General features: G+C 50.8%; 1 protein-coding gene across 2 annotated transcripts in view; it reads left to right on the top strand.

The window, feature by feature from the left end:
- Positions 1 to 14,901, top strand: part of PLRG1 (pleiotropic regulator 1) — a 126,850-nt gene that overhangs the window by 45,135 nt on the left and 66,814 nt on the right. The gene's annotated exons all lie outside the window — the stretch shown is intronic.

Here is a 14,901-nt window from a genome sequence, read left to right as displayed (position 1 = left end):
CGTTCCTCTCAATCAGTCTTCAAAACAAAGATCTTAATGTTTGAAATCATTTATTGTAAAGATAATTTCTGATTACTTACAAGTGTTGTTTCCAAACGTCTATGCCTCTGGCAGAGATCCTTGTGGCTGTAGGAAGGCAGGGGAAGGTGGGTGAAGTTTCTTAGGACGCAGGGAAGGACAACGAGGGGTTGAAGCTGATTAGTCTTTCTAATTAAAGCAGTAAGAGGAACGTAAAAAGCTGTTCATGTAACCGAGGTTACAGGCATGTGAGTCTTCCACTGGCTTAGCTGGGACAGACCCTCCGTCTTGGAAGTGAACACAGGAGAAAATCTCCTCAGGCTGAGGTAAGGGGCGAGAACCAATCACAGCGAGCCCAGGACCTAAGGGACTCAGGAGTGAACATGAAGAGCAGTCCCTTCAGCCAATAAGGCACCTGAAAGGACCCAGGTTATATTAAGAAGGCATACAAATCCTTTTCCCAATGGGAGGAACAGAAGGGAGGGGGCTTCTGTTAAAGGCAAACTCCCTTTAAAGGCAGGGCTCTCAGACTTTTGTTCTGGGTTACATAAAGTGTCACAAGTATTAGGAAGGAGGGGCTGTGGAAAACATAAGAGGGCTGCACTTTATACAGACACAAATATGTACCCTTTACTGGGGACAGAACAGCAGCTACACTAATAGCTTTCACCACATCCCCTGGCAACGAATTCCAGAGCTTAATTATGTGTTGGGTAAAAAAATATATTATCTTATTAGTTTTAAATGTATTACCTAGTAACTTCATTTTGTGTCCCCTTGTCTTTGTACTTTTCAAAAGAGTAAACAACTGATTAACATTTACTCATTCCATTTAACTCATTTTATAGACCTTTATCTGGACTGTCCCAACCTCTTTAACCTTTCTTCATAGGGGAATCGATCCATCACCTTTATCATTTTGGTCGCCCCCTTCTCTACCTTTTAAAATTCTGCTATATCTTTTTTGATATGAGGTGACTAGAACCACACATAATACACAAGCAAGCCGATACAGTACAGTGCACTTCGACGGAGCACACTGTTAGCCTGCTCTTGGATGCGCGTTTTCCCTTACCCCTTATTCAGTAAGGGGAGGAAAATGCGCGTCCAACCCGCAGCACCTAATAGCACCCTCAACATGCAAATGCATGTTGATGGCCCTATTAGGTATGCACGCGGGATACAGAAAGTAAAATTTGCAGGCAAGCCGCACATTTTACTTTCAGAAATTAGCGCCGACCCAAAGGTTAGGCGCTAATTTCTTCCGGCACCGGGAAAGTGCACAGAAAAGCAGTAAAAACTGCTTTTCCCTGTACGTACCAGGATCAGTCCAGGACACCTGGGTTGTGACTCCGCACCAGTAGTTGGAGACAGACTAAAACTTGTGGGCGGAGCCATATATGCCCCTGTGCCAGTCACAGCCCCTCAGTCTTACTCTGTCTCCAGTAGGTGGTGCAGGTTTGGTCACAGCCCTGGTTCCCTGGGGTTTTTTCTTTATGGTCAGGGTTCCTTGGTTAGTTAGTTTTGTTTAGTGTTAAACACATAAGTTTTCTGCTTTTTTTCTGATCTTTGGATTCCCGCTGGTCCTGCCTCCCAGGGGGGTTTTGGAAAGTCCTGAGGGGACCATCCCCCCCTGGTCGAGGCCGCTGCTAGGGTCGAGGACCCGCCTTTTGCAGTAGCAGCGTCGGGGGTGACACCGGGGAGCCCGGTTCACTCACCCCCGCTGGAACACAGGCCTCAGGACCGAAGACAGCGGCAGTAGTAAAAAAAAAAAAAAAAAGTTTGGCTGTTTTTATTTTGCGGCAGCTCCTGTTTTACTTCAGTGCCGGCTCTCCGTTCCTTCGAGGGGGGGGGGACTGTTGGTGCGCGTCCGCTTCAATTATTTAATTTCTTTTTATTGCTTCTCTCCTCCTCCTCGCTCGCGCGGCTCGTGGCATGCCGAGAGGCTCGGTTTGCCGCGCGCGCGGCTCTCTAGAGAAAAAGTTTGCTCTGTCAGCGTTTCTGGCGGCGAGGGTTCGTCAGGGGCCGCTCCGGGGGTCCGGGCTCGAACGCCGCGATCGCCGGCGCGCGAATCTGCCGTCGCTGCAGGCCCGGGGGACCCGTTCCCGCTCAGCGCGGGAGCGGCGGCCATTTTAGCATCAGGCCGGGAAACCACGAGGGAGGCAGCAGGAGATGGCGGCTTGCCTCCCGCGCTTTCTCCACAACGGCGACCCGCTGGGGGTGGCCCCGGGGGAGCGGGGTCTCCCGTGCATTCCGGATCTGGGGAGTCCGGTTCCGGGTCTTCCTACTCCGCGGATTTCGCGCTCTTATTGCGTAAGTTTTTAAAATGCAAGCGCCGCAGTAAATCTGGGAAGACAGGTGCAGCGAAGGGATCTGGCAGATCCACCAGATCCCGGAAGAGGAAATCTATCACGGGCCCTGATGGGGGCGCCATACGGCGAAGCCGTCCCTTGCGGGGTGTTCCGCAGGACACGGACTCAAGCTCTTCCTCCCAGGGAGAGGATGACCCGGCCGAGGAGCCTCTGGGGGGGGCTGATGGTGCGCCGGATGAAGGTCCGTCTCAGCCAGCAGGGGGAAAAGGAAATCCTGCCGTCGAGGGGGACGGCCCTAAGGTGGTTCGCTTGTTCCGTAGGGAGGAACTGTCCCCGCTTATCCCGGCTATACTCCAGGAGCTGGGAGTGGAAGCGCCTGCGGTGGTGCCCAGACAGGGAGCTAATATGGACCCAGTTCTACTGGGCCTCACGGGGCCCGCAGTGGCTTTTCCGTTCATCTTTACGGTCTCGGACATCCTGTTCCGGGAGTGGGACACTCCGGAGCTGGGCCTCAAGGTGAGCAAGGCCATGAGGAGGCGCTGGAACTGCTCCGTCTGCCGAAAGTGGATTCGGCGGTGTCCGCCGTAACGAAGCAGTCGACGATTCCTGTTACGGGAGCCACAGCTCTCAAGGATATCCAAGACAGGAAGCTGGAGGTACAGCTAAAGAAAATTTTTGAGGTGTCCGCTTTAGGGGTCCGTGCAGCCATCTGTAGTAATTTCGCTTGGCGGGCCAGCCTGCGCTGGGCACAGCATCTGAAGGCTAATGCAGGTCTCTCGGAAGGGGAGGCCAGGCAAGCTGATCAGCTCAAGGCGGCGATTGCTTATAGTGCTGATGCGCTCCATGATCTCCTTCGGTACCTCGGCTAGATCCATGGTTTCGGCGGTGTCGGCTCGTCGGCTCCGCTGACTTCGCAACTGGGCGGCGGACGGATCATCCAAGGCCCATCTAGGGGCCCTGCCGTTCAAAGGAAAGTTGTTGTTTGGCAAGGAGTTGGATGAGTTGATGTTGTCCCTTGGTTAGAATAGGGCATTCAGGCTGCCGGAGGATCGGTCTAGATCTCGGTCTTCTTTCACGGGCCGTTCCCACTTCCGCGGCGACAGAAGATCCCGTCCGCAGGGGGCCGCTGGCTCTTCTTACCGTTCGGGGCCCTCACGGTCGTCCTCTTGGTCCCAGTCCTTTCGAGGAAAAAGATTCGGCCGTCAGGGAGGAGCCCAGGGAGGCGCGGGTCCAAAATCCTCCCAATGAGATGAGGCCGGTCCATCCCTCGCAGCAGCTGCGGTCGTTCGTCCCAAACGTGGGAGCTCGGCTGCAGTTGTTTGCCGAGGAATGGGCCCAAATAACGTCGGACCAGTGGGTTCTCGACGTGATAATTCAAGGTTACGCGTTAGATTTTGCACGGACCCCATTCGACAAGTTCCTGGTGTCGCCATGCAAGTGCCCCATAAAGCGCGCAGCGGTAAGGGGAACCCTCCAACGGTTGCAAGCCTTAGGGGCAGTTCCCCCGTGCCCATAGGGCAGCAGGGCTTCGGCCGTTACTCCATTTACTTCATCGTGTCAAAGAAGGACGGCACCGCAAGACCAATTTTGGATCTGAAAGGTGTAAACAGATGCCTTCGCATTCCACGCTTCAAAATGGAGACAATTCGGTCGGTAATTGCCTCAGTCCGGCTCGGCGAATTCCTGGCATCCTTGGATCTCACGGAGGCGCACCTTCACATCGGCATCCAGCCGTCCTACCATCGGTTCCTCAGATTATGTATCCTGGGCCGACATTATCAGTTCCGAGCCCTTCCCTTCGGCCTGGCCACGGCTCCCCGGACATTCACCAAGGTGATGGTGGTGGTCGCAGCTCAGCTTCGGAGAGAGGGGTTGCTGGTACACCCCTACTTGGACGATTGGCTGATTCGAGCTAAATCCGAGACTCAGTGCCGGCAGGCAGTCAACAGGGTTGTCGCTCTCTTGCGATCCCTGGGATGGGTGGTGAGCCTCAGCAAGAGCCACCTAGTTCCCACTCAGTCTCTGGAGTACCTGGGGGCCCTGTTCGATACCAGGAAGGGCAAAGTGTTCCTGTCTCTGGACAGAGTTCGCAAGCTTCAGTGTCAGGTTCGCCGCTTGTTGTCTCTTCGGCTACCACTGGTCTCTGATTATCTGACGGTTTTGGGTTCTATGGCTTCAACTCTATCATTGGTCCCTTGGGCTTTTGCTCATCTGTGTCCTTTGCAATCAGCGTTGCTTTCCCGTTGGAAGCCGGTGTCGGAGGAGTTTCATCTACCACTTCCACAAGCAGACCACTTGACTGGCGGAGTGTCTCTCCTGGGGCCCAACTGGACGGTGGTAACCATGGATGCCAGTCTCTCTGGCTGGGGAGCAGTCTGCCTGGGCAGGTCAGGGCAGGGCAGGTGGCCCTCAACCCAAACTCAGTGGTCCATCAATCGTCTGGAGACCCGGGCGGTGCGTCTGGCTCTACAGTCCTTTCTGCCGCTGATACGGGGAAAGGCGGTTCGGGTGTTGTCGGGCAATGCCACCACCGTATCCTACATTAATCGCCAGGGGGGAACGAGAAGTCCTGGCGTGGCAGAGGAGGCGCAGCTCTTGCTAGCTTGGGCAGAGCGCAATCTCAGCGACCTAGCAGCGTCTCACATTGCCGGGGTCGACAACGTTCAGGCGGATTTTCTCAGCCGTCATCATCTGGATCCCGGAGAGTGGGAGCTGGCGCCGGAGACTTTTCACCTCATTTGCCGAAAGCGGGGGACGCCTCATATGGACCTCATGGCTACCTGGCAGAATGCCAAGGCGCCCAGGTTTTACAGCCGTCGGAGAGAGAGAGGAGCCGAAGGCGTCGACGCGTTGGTCCTTCCTTGGCCGACGAGTGTCCTGTTGTACGTGTTCCCTCCGTGGCCGATGATCGGCAAGATTCTTCGGCGCATCGAATTGCATCCGGCAAGTGTAATCTTGGTAGCGCCAGAATGGCTGCGGCGACCGTGGTTCGCAGACCTCTTCCAGTTGTCGATAGCGTCTTCCCTTCGCTTCCAGGGGTTTCCGGGCCTCCTCCGTCAAGGCCCCGTTTGTTCGGCGGATGCGGATCACTTCTGGCTCGCGGCATGGCTTTTGAGAGGCAGCACTTGCAGAGGAAAGGTTATTCGGATGCGGTAGTCGCTACGTTGTTGCGGGCCCGAAAGCAGTCTACCTCGATGACTTATGTTCGCGTCTGGGTAGTCTTCGACGAATGGTGCACGGAGCGCAATGTGGTTCCTACCGTGGCTCCCGTATCCGATATGCTTTTGTTTCTGCAGGCCGGCGTGGCTAAAGGCTTATCGTACAGTACCCTTAGGGTCCAGGTGGCGGCTCTGGGGTGTCTGAGGGGCAAGGGGCACAAGGGTTCCCTGGCTCTGCATCCAGATGTTGCGCGTTTTCTCAGGGGGGCTAAACACCTTCGTCCTCCATTGCGCCACCCCTCTCCGTCATGGAATCTCGATTGGGTACTCTCTGCGTTGTGCTCGTCTCCTTTCGAGCCCATTAAACGGGCAACTCTCAAGGATCTTACGTTAAAGGTAGTTTTCCTTGTCGCAATTGCATTGGCGCGTCGCGTCTCAGAGTTGCAGGCACTGTCCTGTAGAGAGCCGTTCCTTCGGATCTCGGATTCTGGAGTCTCTTTACGGACGTTTCGGCGTTCCACGTGAAGCAGTCCATTGAGCTTCCAGCTTTTCCCATTCACGATGCGTCGCTGCCACAGATGTAGGAGTTGCGGAGGTTGGATGTCCGGAGGGCAGTCCCTCGCTATCTAGAGGTCACCAATCCGTTCCGAGTTACGGATCATCTTTTTGGTCTCAGGCCCAAAGCGTGGGGGTCCGGCTTCCCGGGCTACGATTGCACGCTGGCTCAAGGAGGCCATTGGTTCGGCGTACATAGTACGGGGAAAGTCTATGCCGCAGGGTCTCCGAGCACATTCTACCCGTGCCCATGCTGCTTCCTGGGCAGAGGCTTCTCAGGTGTCGCCCCAGGAGATTTGCAGGGCGGCTACTTGGAAGTCGTTGCATACCTTTACACGTCATTACCGGCTGGATGTTCGAGACACTGCTGGGGGTTTTGGAGTGGGGGTACTCCGTGCGGGACTCTCTGCTTCCCACCCTCGGTAAGTTAGCTCTGGTACATCCCAGGTGTCCTGGACTGATCCTGGTACGTACAGGGAAAGGAAAATTAGTTTCTTACCTGATAATTTTCGTTCCTGTAGTACCAAGGATCAGTCCAGGATCCCGCCCCAGCTGCTCTGAAGAATCGGAGAGTCCGCTCGTTGAGTTGTTAGGTTGCTGTTTCTCGTTTTGAGAGTTTTGTTCCAGTTGGGGGTTTTTGGACATGGCTCCCGTTGGGGATAGTTTCTGTAGTTAGTTTACCTGTCCTATGCTACTTTGACATTACGTAAGACTGATGGGCTGTGACTGGCACAGGGGCATATATGGCTCCGCCCACAAGTTTTAGTCTGTCTCCATCTACTGGTGCGGAGTCACAACCCAGGTGTCCTGGACTGATCCTTGGTACTACAGGAACGAAAATTATCAGGTAAGAAACTAATTTTCCTTTCTGTGCACCCTCCGACTTAATATCATGGCGATATTAAGTCGGAGGTCCCAAAGAGTAAAAAAAAGTTTAGAAAAAAAAAAATTTGAATTCGACCCGCGGCTGTCGGGTCGAAAACCGGACCCTCAATTTTGCCGGCATCCGGTTTCCAAGCCCATGGCTGTCATTGGGCTTGAGAACAGACGCCGGCAAAATTGAGAGTCTGCTGTCAAGCCCGCTGACAGCCGCCGCTCCTGTCAAAAAGGAGGCGCTAGGGACGCGCTAGTGTCCCTAGCGCCTCCTTTTGCCCGTTTTTACCTCCTGGCCTAATTTAAATACTGAATCGCACGCGCTGGGCTCTCCCGCGGACTTTACTGTATCGGCCTGAAGATAAGGTCACACCATGGAGCAATGCAGAGGCATTATGATATTCTCTGCTGTATTCTCATTCCTTTCCTAATAATCTCTAACATTCTATTTGCTTGCTTGCCTACTGCTGCACACTGAGCAGAAGATTTCAATGTATTTTCAACGATGACACCTAGATCCTTTTCCTGAGTGGAAACTCCTTATATGGAACCTTGCATTGTGTAGCCATAATTTGGGATACTCTTCCTTAAGTGCATCACTTTGCTCTTATCCACATTAAATTTCATTTCCTGTACATACCTAGATCAATCCAGACTGCTGGGTTATGCCTCCCTTCCAGCAGATGGAGACAGAGGAAAAACTTGGACACCCCTGTAAGTAGGATGTGCCACCTGCAGCCCCTTTCAGTATTTCTCTGTCTCCTGCAGATGAAGGTGGCAGAACCTGCAGTCCTGGTTAATTGATTCTATACATAAAAAGAAAAGAGGGTGACAGGAATCCTTTATTTTGTCTGACTGAATCAAAGTTTTTGTTTTTGGTAGTTTAAAAAAAAAAAAAACCTGGGCCTCCCGAGGAGCCGAGTCATTTCTCCTTGGTGGTAGGCCTGCCGAGAAGCCTCTATTCGCTCCCGTATACCAGGAGCAGCAGCCGGTGAGTGACTGGGGGGGGGTTACTGGTGGGCCGGTCCCCCCCCCCCGGCCCAGAGACAACCGTGGGTTGTGCTTTGGTGAGGCCAACGCGTTTCATTAAAAAAAAAAACGAAACGGGCCTCGGCGTTTCTTAGAGCAGCGCTGCTGTCTTTCGGCCTCCCGGGCTCCTGTGCTTCTTTTTCGGTGGCCTTCCCTCCTTTACAACATGGCGATGCCACGCGCCTCGGCCTGCAGAGCGTGTGGGGAGCCGGCAGTGCAGCTCTCCCGCAATAACCTCTGCTCCCAGTGTCTTCCTGGGGGCGAGAGCCCTTCGGCAGCAGCAGGCATATCGGTTCCATGGTGTGGGTGTTCCGATGCTGCCTCGTGGTGCTCAGCCTGCCCCGCTCCCACAGTGGAGTGGTGAACCTAGTAACGATCCTTTTAGTCCTCTTACAAACTCTGGAGTAACTGAGAGCTCAGTTCAACACACTGGCGGAGATAATGTTTCTTACGGACAGAGATTGCTGAAACTGCAGGGTCAGATTAGACTTAAGAACATAAGAACATGCCATACTGGGTCAGACCAAGAGTCCATCAAGCCCAGCATCCTGTTTCCAAAAGTGGCCAATCCAGGCCATAAGAACCTGGCAAGTACCCAAAAACTAAGTCTATTCCATGTTACTGTTGTTAGTAATAGCGGTGGTTATTATCTAAGTCAACTTAATTAATAGCAGGTAATTGACTTCTCCTCCAAGAACTTATCCAATCCTTTTTTAAACACAGCTACACTAACTGCACTAACCACATCTTCTGGCAACAAATTCCAGAGTTTAATTGTGCGTTGAGTGAAAAAGAAATTTCTCGGATTAGTTTTAAATGTGCCACATGCTAACTTTATGGAGTGCCCCCTAGTCTTTCTATTATCCGAAAGAGTAAAAAACCAATTCACATCTACCCGTTCTAGACCTCTCATGATTTTAAACACCTCTATCATATCCCCTCTCAGCCGTCTCTTCTCCAAGCTGAAAAGTCCTAACCTCTTTAGTCTTTCCTCATAGGGGAGCTGTTCCATTCCCTTTATCATTTTGGTCGCCCTTCTCTGTACCTTCTCCATTGCAATTATATCTTTTTTGAGATGTGGTGGCCAGAATTGTACACAGTATTCAAGGTGCGGTCTCACCATGGAGCGATACAGAGGCATTATGACATTTTCCGTTTTAGTCACCATTCCCTTTCTAATAATTCCCAACATTCTGTTTGCTTTTTTGACTGCTGCAGCACACTGATCCGACGATTTCAATGTGTTATCCACTATGACGCCTAGATCTCTTTTTTGGGTAGTAGCACCTAATATAGAACCTAACATTGTGTAACTATAGCATGGGTTATTTTTCCCTATATGCATCACCTTGCACTTGTCCACATTGAATTTCATCTGCCATTTTGATGCCCAGTTTTCCAGCCTCTCAGTCTTCCTGCAATTTATCACAATCTGCTTGTGATTTAACTACTCTGAACAATTTTGTATCATCTGCAAATTTGATTACCTCACTTGTCGTATTTCTTTCCAGATCATTTATAAATATATTGAAAAGTAAGGGTCCCAATACAGATCCCTGAGGCACTCCACTGCCCACACCTTTCCACTGAGAAAATTGTCCATTTAATCCTACTCTCTGTTTCCTGTCTTTTAGCCAGTTTGTAATCCACGAAAGGACATCGCCACCTATCCCATGACTTTATTTTTCCTAGAAGCCTCTCATGAGGAACTTTGTCAAATGCCTTCTGAAAATCCAAGTACACTACATCTACAGGTTCACCTTTATCCACATGTTTATTAACTCCTTCAAAAAAGTGAAGCAAATTTGTGAGGCAAGACTTGCCTTGGGTAAAGTCATGCTGACTTTGTTCCATTAAACCATATCTTTCTACATGTTCTGCGATTTTGATGTTTAGAATACTTTCCACTATTTGTCCTGGCACTGAAGTCAGGCTAACCGGTCTGTAGTTTCCCGGATCGCCCCTGGAGCCCTTTTTTTAAATATGGGGTTTACATTAGCTATCCTCCAGTCTTCAGGTACAATGGATGATTTTAATGACAGGTTACAAATTTTTACGAATAGGTCTGAAATTTTATTTTTTAGTTCCTTGAGAACTCTGGGGTGTATACCATCCGGTCCAGGTGATTTACTACTCTTAAGTTTGTCAGTCAGGTCTACCACATCTTCTAGGTTCACCGTGATTTGGTTCCATCCATCTGAATCATTACCCATGAAAACCTTCTCCAGTATGGTTACCTCCCCAACATCCTCTTCAGTAAACACCGAAGAAAAGAAATCATTTAATCTTTGCGCGATGGCCTTATCTTCTCTAAGTGCACCTTTAACCCCTCGATCATCTAACAGTCCAGCTGACTCCCTCACAGGCTTTCTGCTTCGGATATATTTAAAAAAGATTTTACTGTGAGTTTTTGCCTCTACGGCCAACTTCTTTTCAAATTCTCTCTTAGCGTGTCTTATCAATGTCTTATCAATGTCTTACATTTAACTTGCCAAAGTTCATGCATTATCCTATTTTCATCTGTTAGATCCTTCTTCCAATTTTTGAATGAAGATCTTTTTGCTAAAATAGCTTCTTTCACCACATCTTTTAACCATGCCGGTAATCGTTTTGCCTTCTTTCCACCTTTAATGTGTGGAATTCATCTGGATTGTGCTTCTTGGATGGTATTTTTTAACAATGACCATGCCTCTTGAACACTTTTTACTTTTGTAGCTGCTCCTTTCAGTTTTTTCTAACTATTTTTCTCATTTTATCAAAGTTTCCCTTTTGAAAGTTTAGCACGAGAGCCATGGATTTGCACACTGTTCCTCTTCCAGTCATTAAATCAAATTTGATCATATTATGATCACTATTGCCAAGCGGCCCCACCACCATTACCTCTCTCACCAAATCCTGTTCTCCACTGAGAATTAGATCTAAAATTGCTCCCTCTCTCGTCGGTACCTGAACCAATTACTCCATAAAGCTATCATTTATTCCATCCAGGAACTTTATCTCTCTAGCGTGTCCCGATGATACATTTACCCACTCAATATTGGGGTAATTGAAGTCTCCCATTATTACCGCACTACCAATTTGGTTAGCTTCCCTAATTTCTCTTAGCATTTCACTGTCAGTCTCACCATCTTGACCAGGTGGACGGTAGTATATTCCTATCACTATAGTCTTCCCCGACACACAAGGGATTTCTACCCATAAAGATTGAATTGTGCATTTAGTCTCGTGCAGGGATGTTTATCCTGTTGGACTCTATGCCATCCTGGACATAAAGCACCACACCGTCTCCCAGGTGCTCCTCTCTGTCATTGCGATGTAGTTTGTACCCTGGTGCCCAAGGTCTGGGACTATTTACAGGTCTGGGTTCTATGGCAATGACATTGGAATTAATGCATTGGGCGTTCGCACATATTCGGCCTCTGCAGGGGGCTTTTCTCTTGAAGAGTTTCATCTTCCTCTTCTGCTGTTAGAGGGGGGAATCCAGGGACAGTTTTTCGTGGTGCTTACTCACACCAATTGGAGATTCCAAATTGAATAATAGTCACCACCGATGTAAGCCTCTCTGGATTGAGGATGGTGTGGCAAGATCAGTCGGCGCAGGTCAAGTGGTTGAAGCAGGAGGCCTCATGGCTTATCAATCGGTTAGAGACGAGAGCAGTGAATTTTGCATTGCGTGCTGTATGAAAAGTTTACGTGGCCATCCAGTACGGATCCTATCAGCTTTTCCCTTCCATTTCTCTGCTATGGACCTGCTCTTCTGAGAATGGGATACCCCAGATTTGGGGTTAAAGTTCACGAAAGTGATGGATAAGCTTTATCCTCTGACGGAGGAGGCTTTGGAGATTCTGCGAGTGCCGAAAGTGGATGCGGCAGTTTCTGCAGTCACGAAGAAAACTACTATTCCAGTTATGGGATCCACAGCCCTTAAGGGACCTGCAGGATCAAACGCTGGAGCTGCAGCTTAAGAAGATTTTTGAGGTCTCTGCCCTAGTGATCCGGGCAGCGATGTGTAGCAATTTTGGTTTAAGAGCGGGATTCCACTAGGTGCAACAGCTGCAAGCCAACAAGGGCCTTTCGGAGGACGAAGCTCGGCAGGCTGGCCACCTCGAGGCAGTGGTGGCTTATAGTGCCGATGCCCTTTATGATCTTTTACGGACCTCCGCTCGCTCCATGGTCTCAGCAGTCTCGGCTCGGAGATTATTGTGGTTGCGGAACTGGTCTGCGGATGTGTCTTCCAAATCCCAGTTGGGTTCTTTGCCTTTTAAAGGCAAGCTACTATTTGGAAAGGAACTGGAGGACATGATTCAGTCCTTGGGCGAAAATAAGGTTCACCGCCTGCCGGAAGACAGACCAAGGTCCAGAGGAACTTTTTCTTCTAGGTCCCGATTCCGAGGGAGTCGAAGATCTCGGACGACCCGAACGCCCACTTCTTCATTTCGGCAGAATACGGGCAGACAGCAAGCCTGGTCGCAGCCCTTTCGTGGACGGCGTTTCAGCAAACCTAGTACTTCTCAGACAACTCCAGGCAATAAGGCTGCACAATGATGGTCTGCCGGCCCATTCCTCGGTACCAGTGGTAGGGGGCAGACTCTGTTTTACGAGGAATGGGCCAAAATCACATCGGACCAATGGGTGCTCTCTGTGATAAGACATGGCTACGCTTTAGATTTTGCACGCCGGCCCAGTCCTGGTTCCTGGTCTCCCCATGCGGGTACGCTGAAAAACGTCAAGCGGTAAAGCAGACCTTGCACCGCTTTCTCGATCTGGGGGCAATTGTTCTGGTTCCTCCGTCAGCACAGCACAGGGGCCGTTACTCCATTTGTTTCGTCGTTCCAAAAAAAGAGGGGTCCTTGGCCCATTCTCAATTTAAAGCTGGTCAACAAATGTCTTCGAATTCCCCGCTTCCGCATGGAGACGTTAAGGTCAGTCATCTCTTCAGTTCGGTCGGGAGAATTTCTGGCATCTCTGGATCTGACTGAGGCGTATCTGCATATCGGGATCCGGGCGGCTCATCAGAAATTTGTGAGATTTTCCATCCTGGGGCAGCACTATCAGTTTCAGGCTCTGCCCTTCGGCCTTGCGACGGCCCCCAGGATGTTCACCAAGATAATGGAGGTGGTTAGCACAACTTCGACGAGAAGGCTTGTTGGTACATCCGTACTTGGACGATTGGCTGATTTGGGCGAAGTCCGAGGCTCTTTGTCAGACAGCAATCCTTCACGTGCTGCAATTCTTGAACACTCTCGGCTGGGTGGTCAACAGGGACAAAAGTCACCTAACCCCCTCCCAATCGTTGGAATTTTTTTGAGTTTTGTTCGACACCCATCAGGGAAACGTTTTTCTAACGTCGGACCAAATTATCAAATTGTAGGGGCAAATGAGGATTTTGTTGGCAAAACATCCTCCGAGCGTCTGGGATTACTTGCAAGTTCTAGGTTCCATGACCTCGACTCTGGAACTGGTTCCATGGGCGTTCGCTCACATGCAGCCCTTACAATCAGTATTGCATTCCCGGTGGAGTCCAGTTTCCAAACAGTTTTATCGCCCCCTGCCGTTAATGGAGTCCGCTCGGTCCAGTCTGGATTGGTGCCTATTCTCGGACAGTCTGAGTTGTGGCATTCCCTTGGTGGTACCAGAATGGACGGTAGTCACCACGGATGCCAGCCTTTCAGGTTGGGGAGCGGTTTGTTTGCGGAAGTCGGTGCAGGGGCTATGGTCTCCAGAAGAGTCTCGGTGGTCAATCAATCGTCTGGAAACCAGAGCAGTTCGACTGGCATTGGAGGCCTTTCTCCCTCTGGTCCAGGGAAAGTCGGTCAGAGTGCTGTCCGACAATGCGACCTCGGTGGCCTACATCAATCATCAGGGAGGAACCAAGAGTCACCCGGTGGCGTTGGAAGCTCGCCTGTGTGTCAGTTGGACAGAGTGGAACCTGGTCAGCATAGCCGCGTCCCACATAGCGGGCGTCGACAACATCCACGCGGATTTTCTAAGTCGAAATCAGCTCGATCCTGGGGAGTAGGAACTGGAGGACAGAGCCTTTCAACTCATCTGCGACAGATGGGGCACGCCTTGCATGGATCTGATGGTGACATTCAAGAATGCCAAGGCACCGCGCTTCTTTGCACGTCGCAGGGACACAGGTGCAGAGGGCGTGGACGCTCTGGTTCTTCCATGGCCAATGACCGTCCTGCTGTGTGTGTCCCCCTTGGCCTCTTATCGGCAAAGTGCTCCAGCGAATAGAGAAACACCCGGCAGATGTGATCCTGGTGGCGCCTGAGTGGCCTCGCCGGCCGTGGTTTGTGGATCTGGTCAATCTCGCAGTGGAGAGTCCGCTGCGGTTCTCGTACCTCCCAAACCTGCTTCATCAGGGGCCCGACTGTTTTGACCAGATCGATCGCTTTTGTCTAGCAGCATGGCGTTTGAGAGGCAGCGTCTAAGGAACAAAGGCTACTCCGACGCGGTAGTGACTACTCTGCTGAGATCACGTAAAGTCTCGACTTCTCTGTCTTATGTGCGTGTCTGGAAGGTTTTTGAGTCGTGGTGCGTTGACAGGAGTATTGTTCCCACCCAGGCGTCCGTGTCAGATATCCTAGGTTTCCTTCAGGCAGGGTTAGCTAAGGGCTTTTCCTGTAGTTCATTGAGGGTCCAGGTTGCAGCTCTAGGATGCTTATGCAGGGCCATAAGAGGCATGGCGTTGGCTGCGCGTACTGATGTTTCTCGCTTCCTTAGAGAAGCAAAGCATTTATGCCCGCCGGTGAGTTCACCTTGTCCATCCTGGAATTTGAATGTAGTCCTTATGGTTTTGTGTGCGCCACCTTTTGAGCCTTTGAAAAGGTCAACTCTGAAGGACCTCACTTTGAAAGTGATGTTCCTTGTGGCGATTTCCTCTGCGTGTCAAGTGTCTGAGCTACAGGCATTGTCATGCCGGGAACCCTTCTTACGAATTACCGATTCAG

Source organism: Rhinatrema bivittatum, chromosome 1 (assembly GCF_901001135.1).
Source record: "Rhinatrema bivittatum chromosome 1, aRhiBiv1.1, whole genome shotgun sequence".
In the NCBI taxonomy this organism is placed as follows: domain Eukaryota; kingdom Metazoa; phylum Chordata; class Amphibia; order Gymnophiona; family Rhinatrematidae; genus Rhinatrema; species Rhinatrema bivittatum.
Note: the sequence above shows the minus strand (reverse complement) of the source record. Positions and strands in the feature narration are given on the sequence as shown.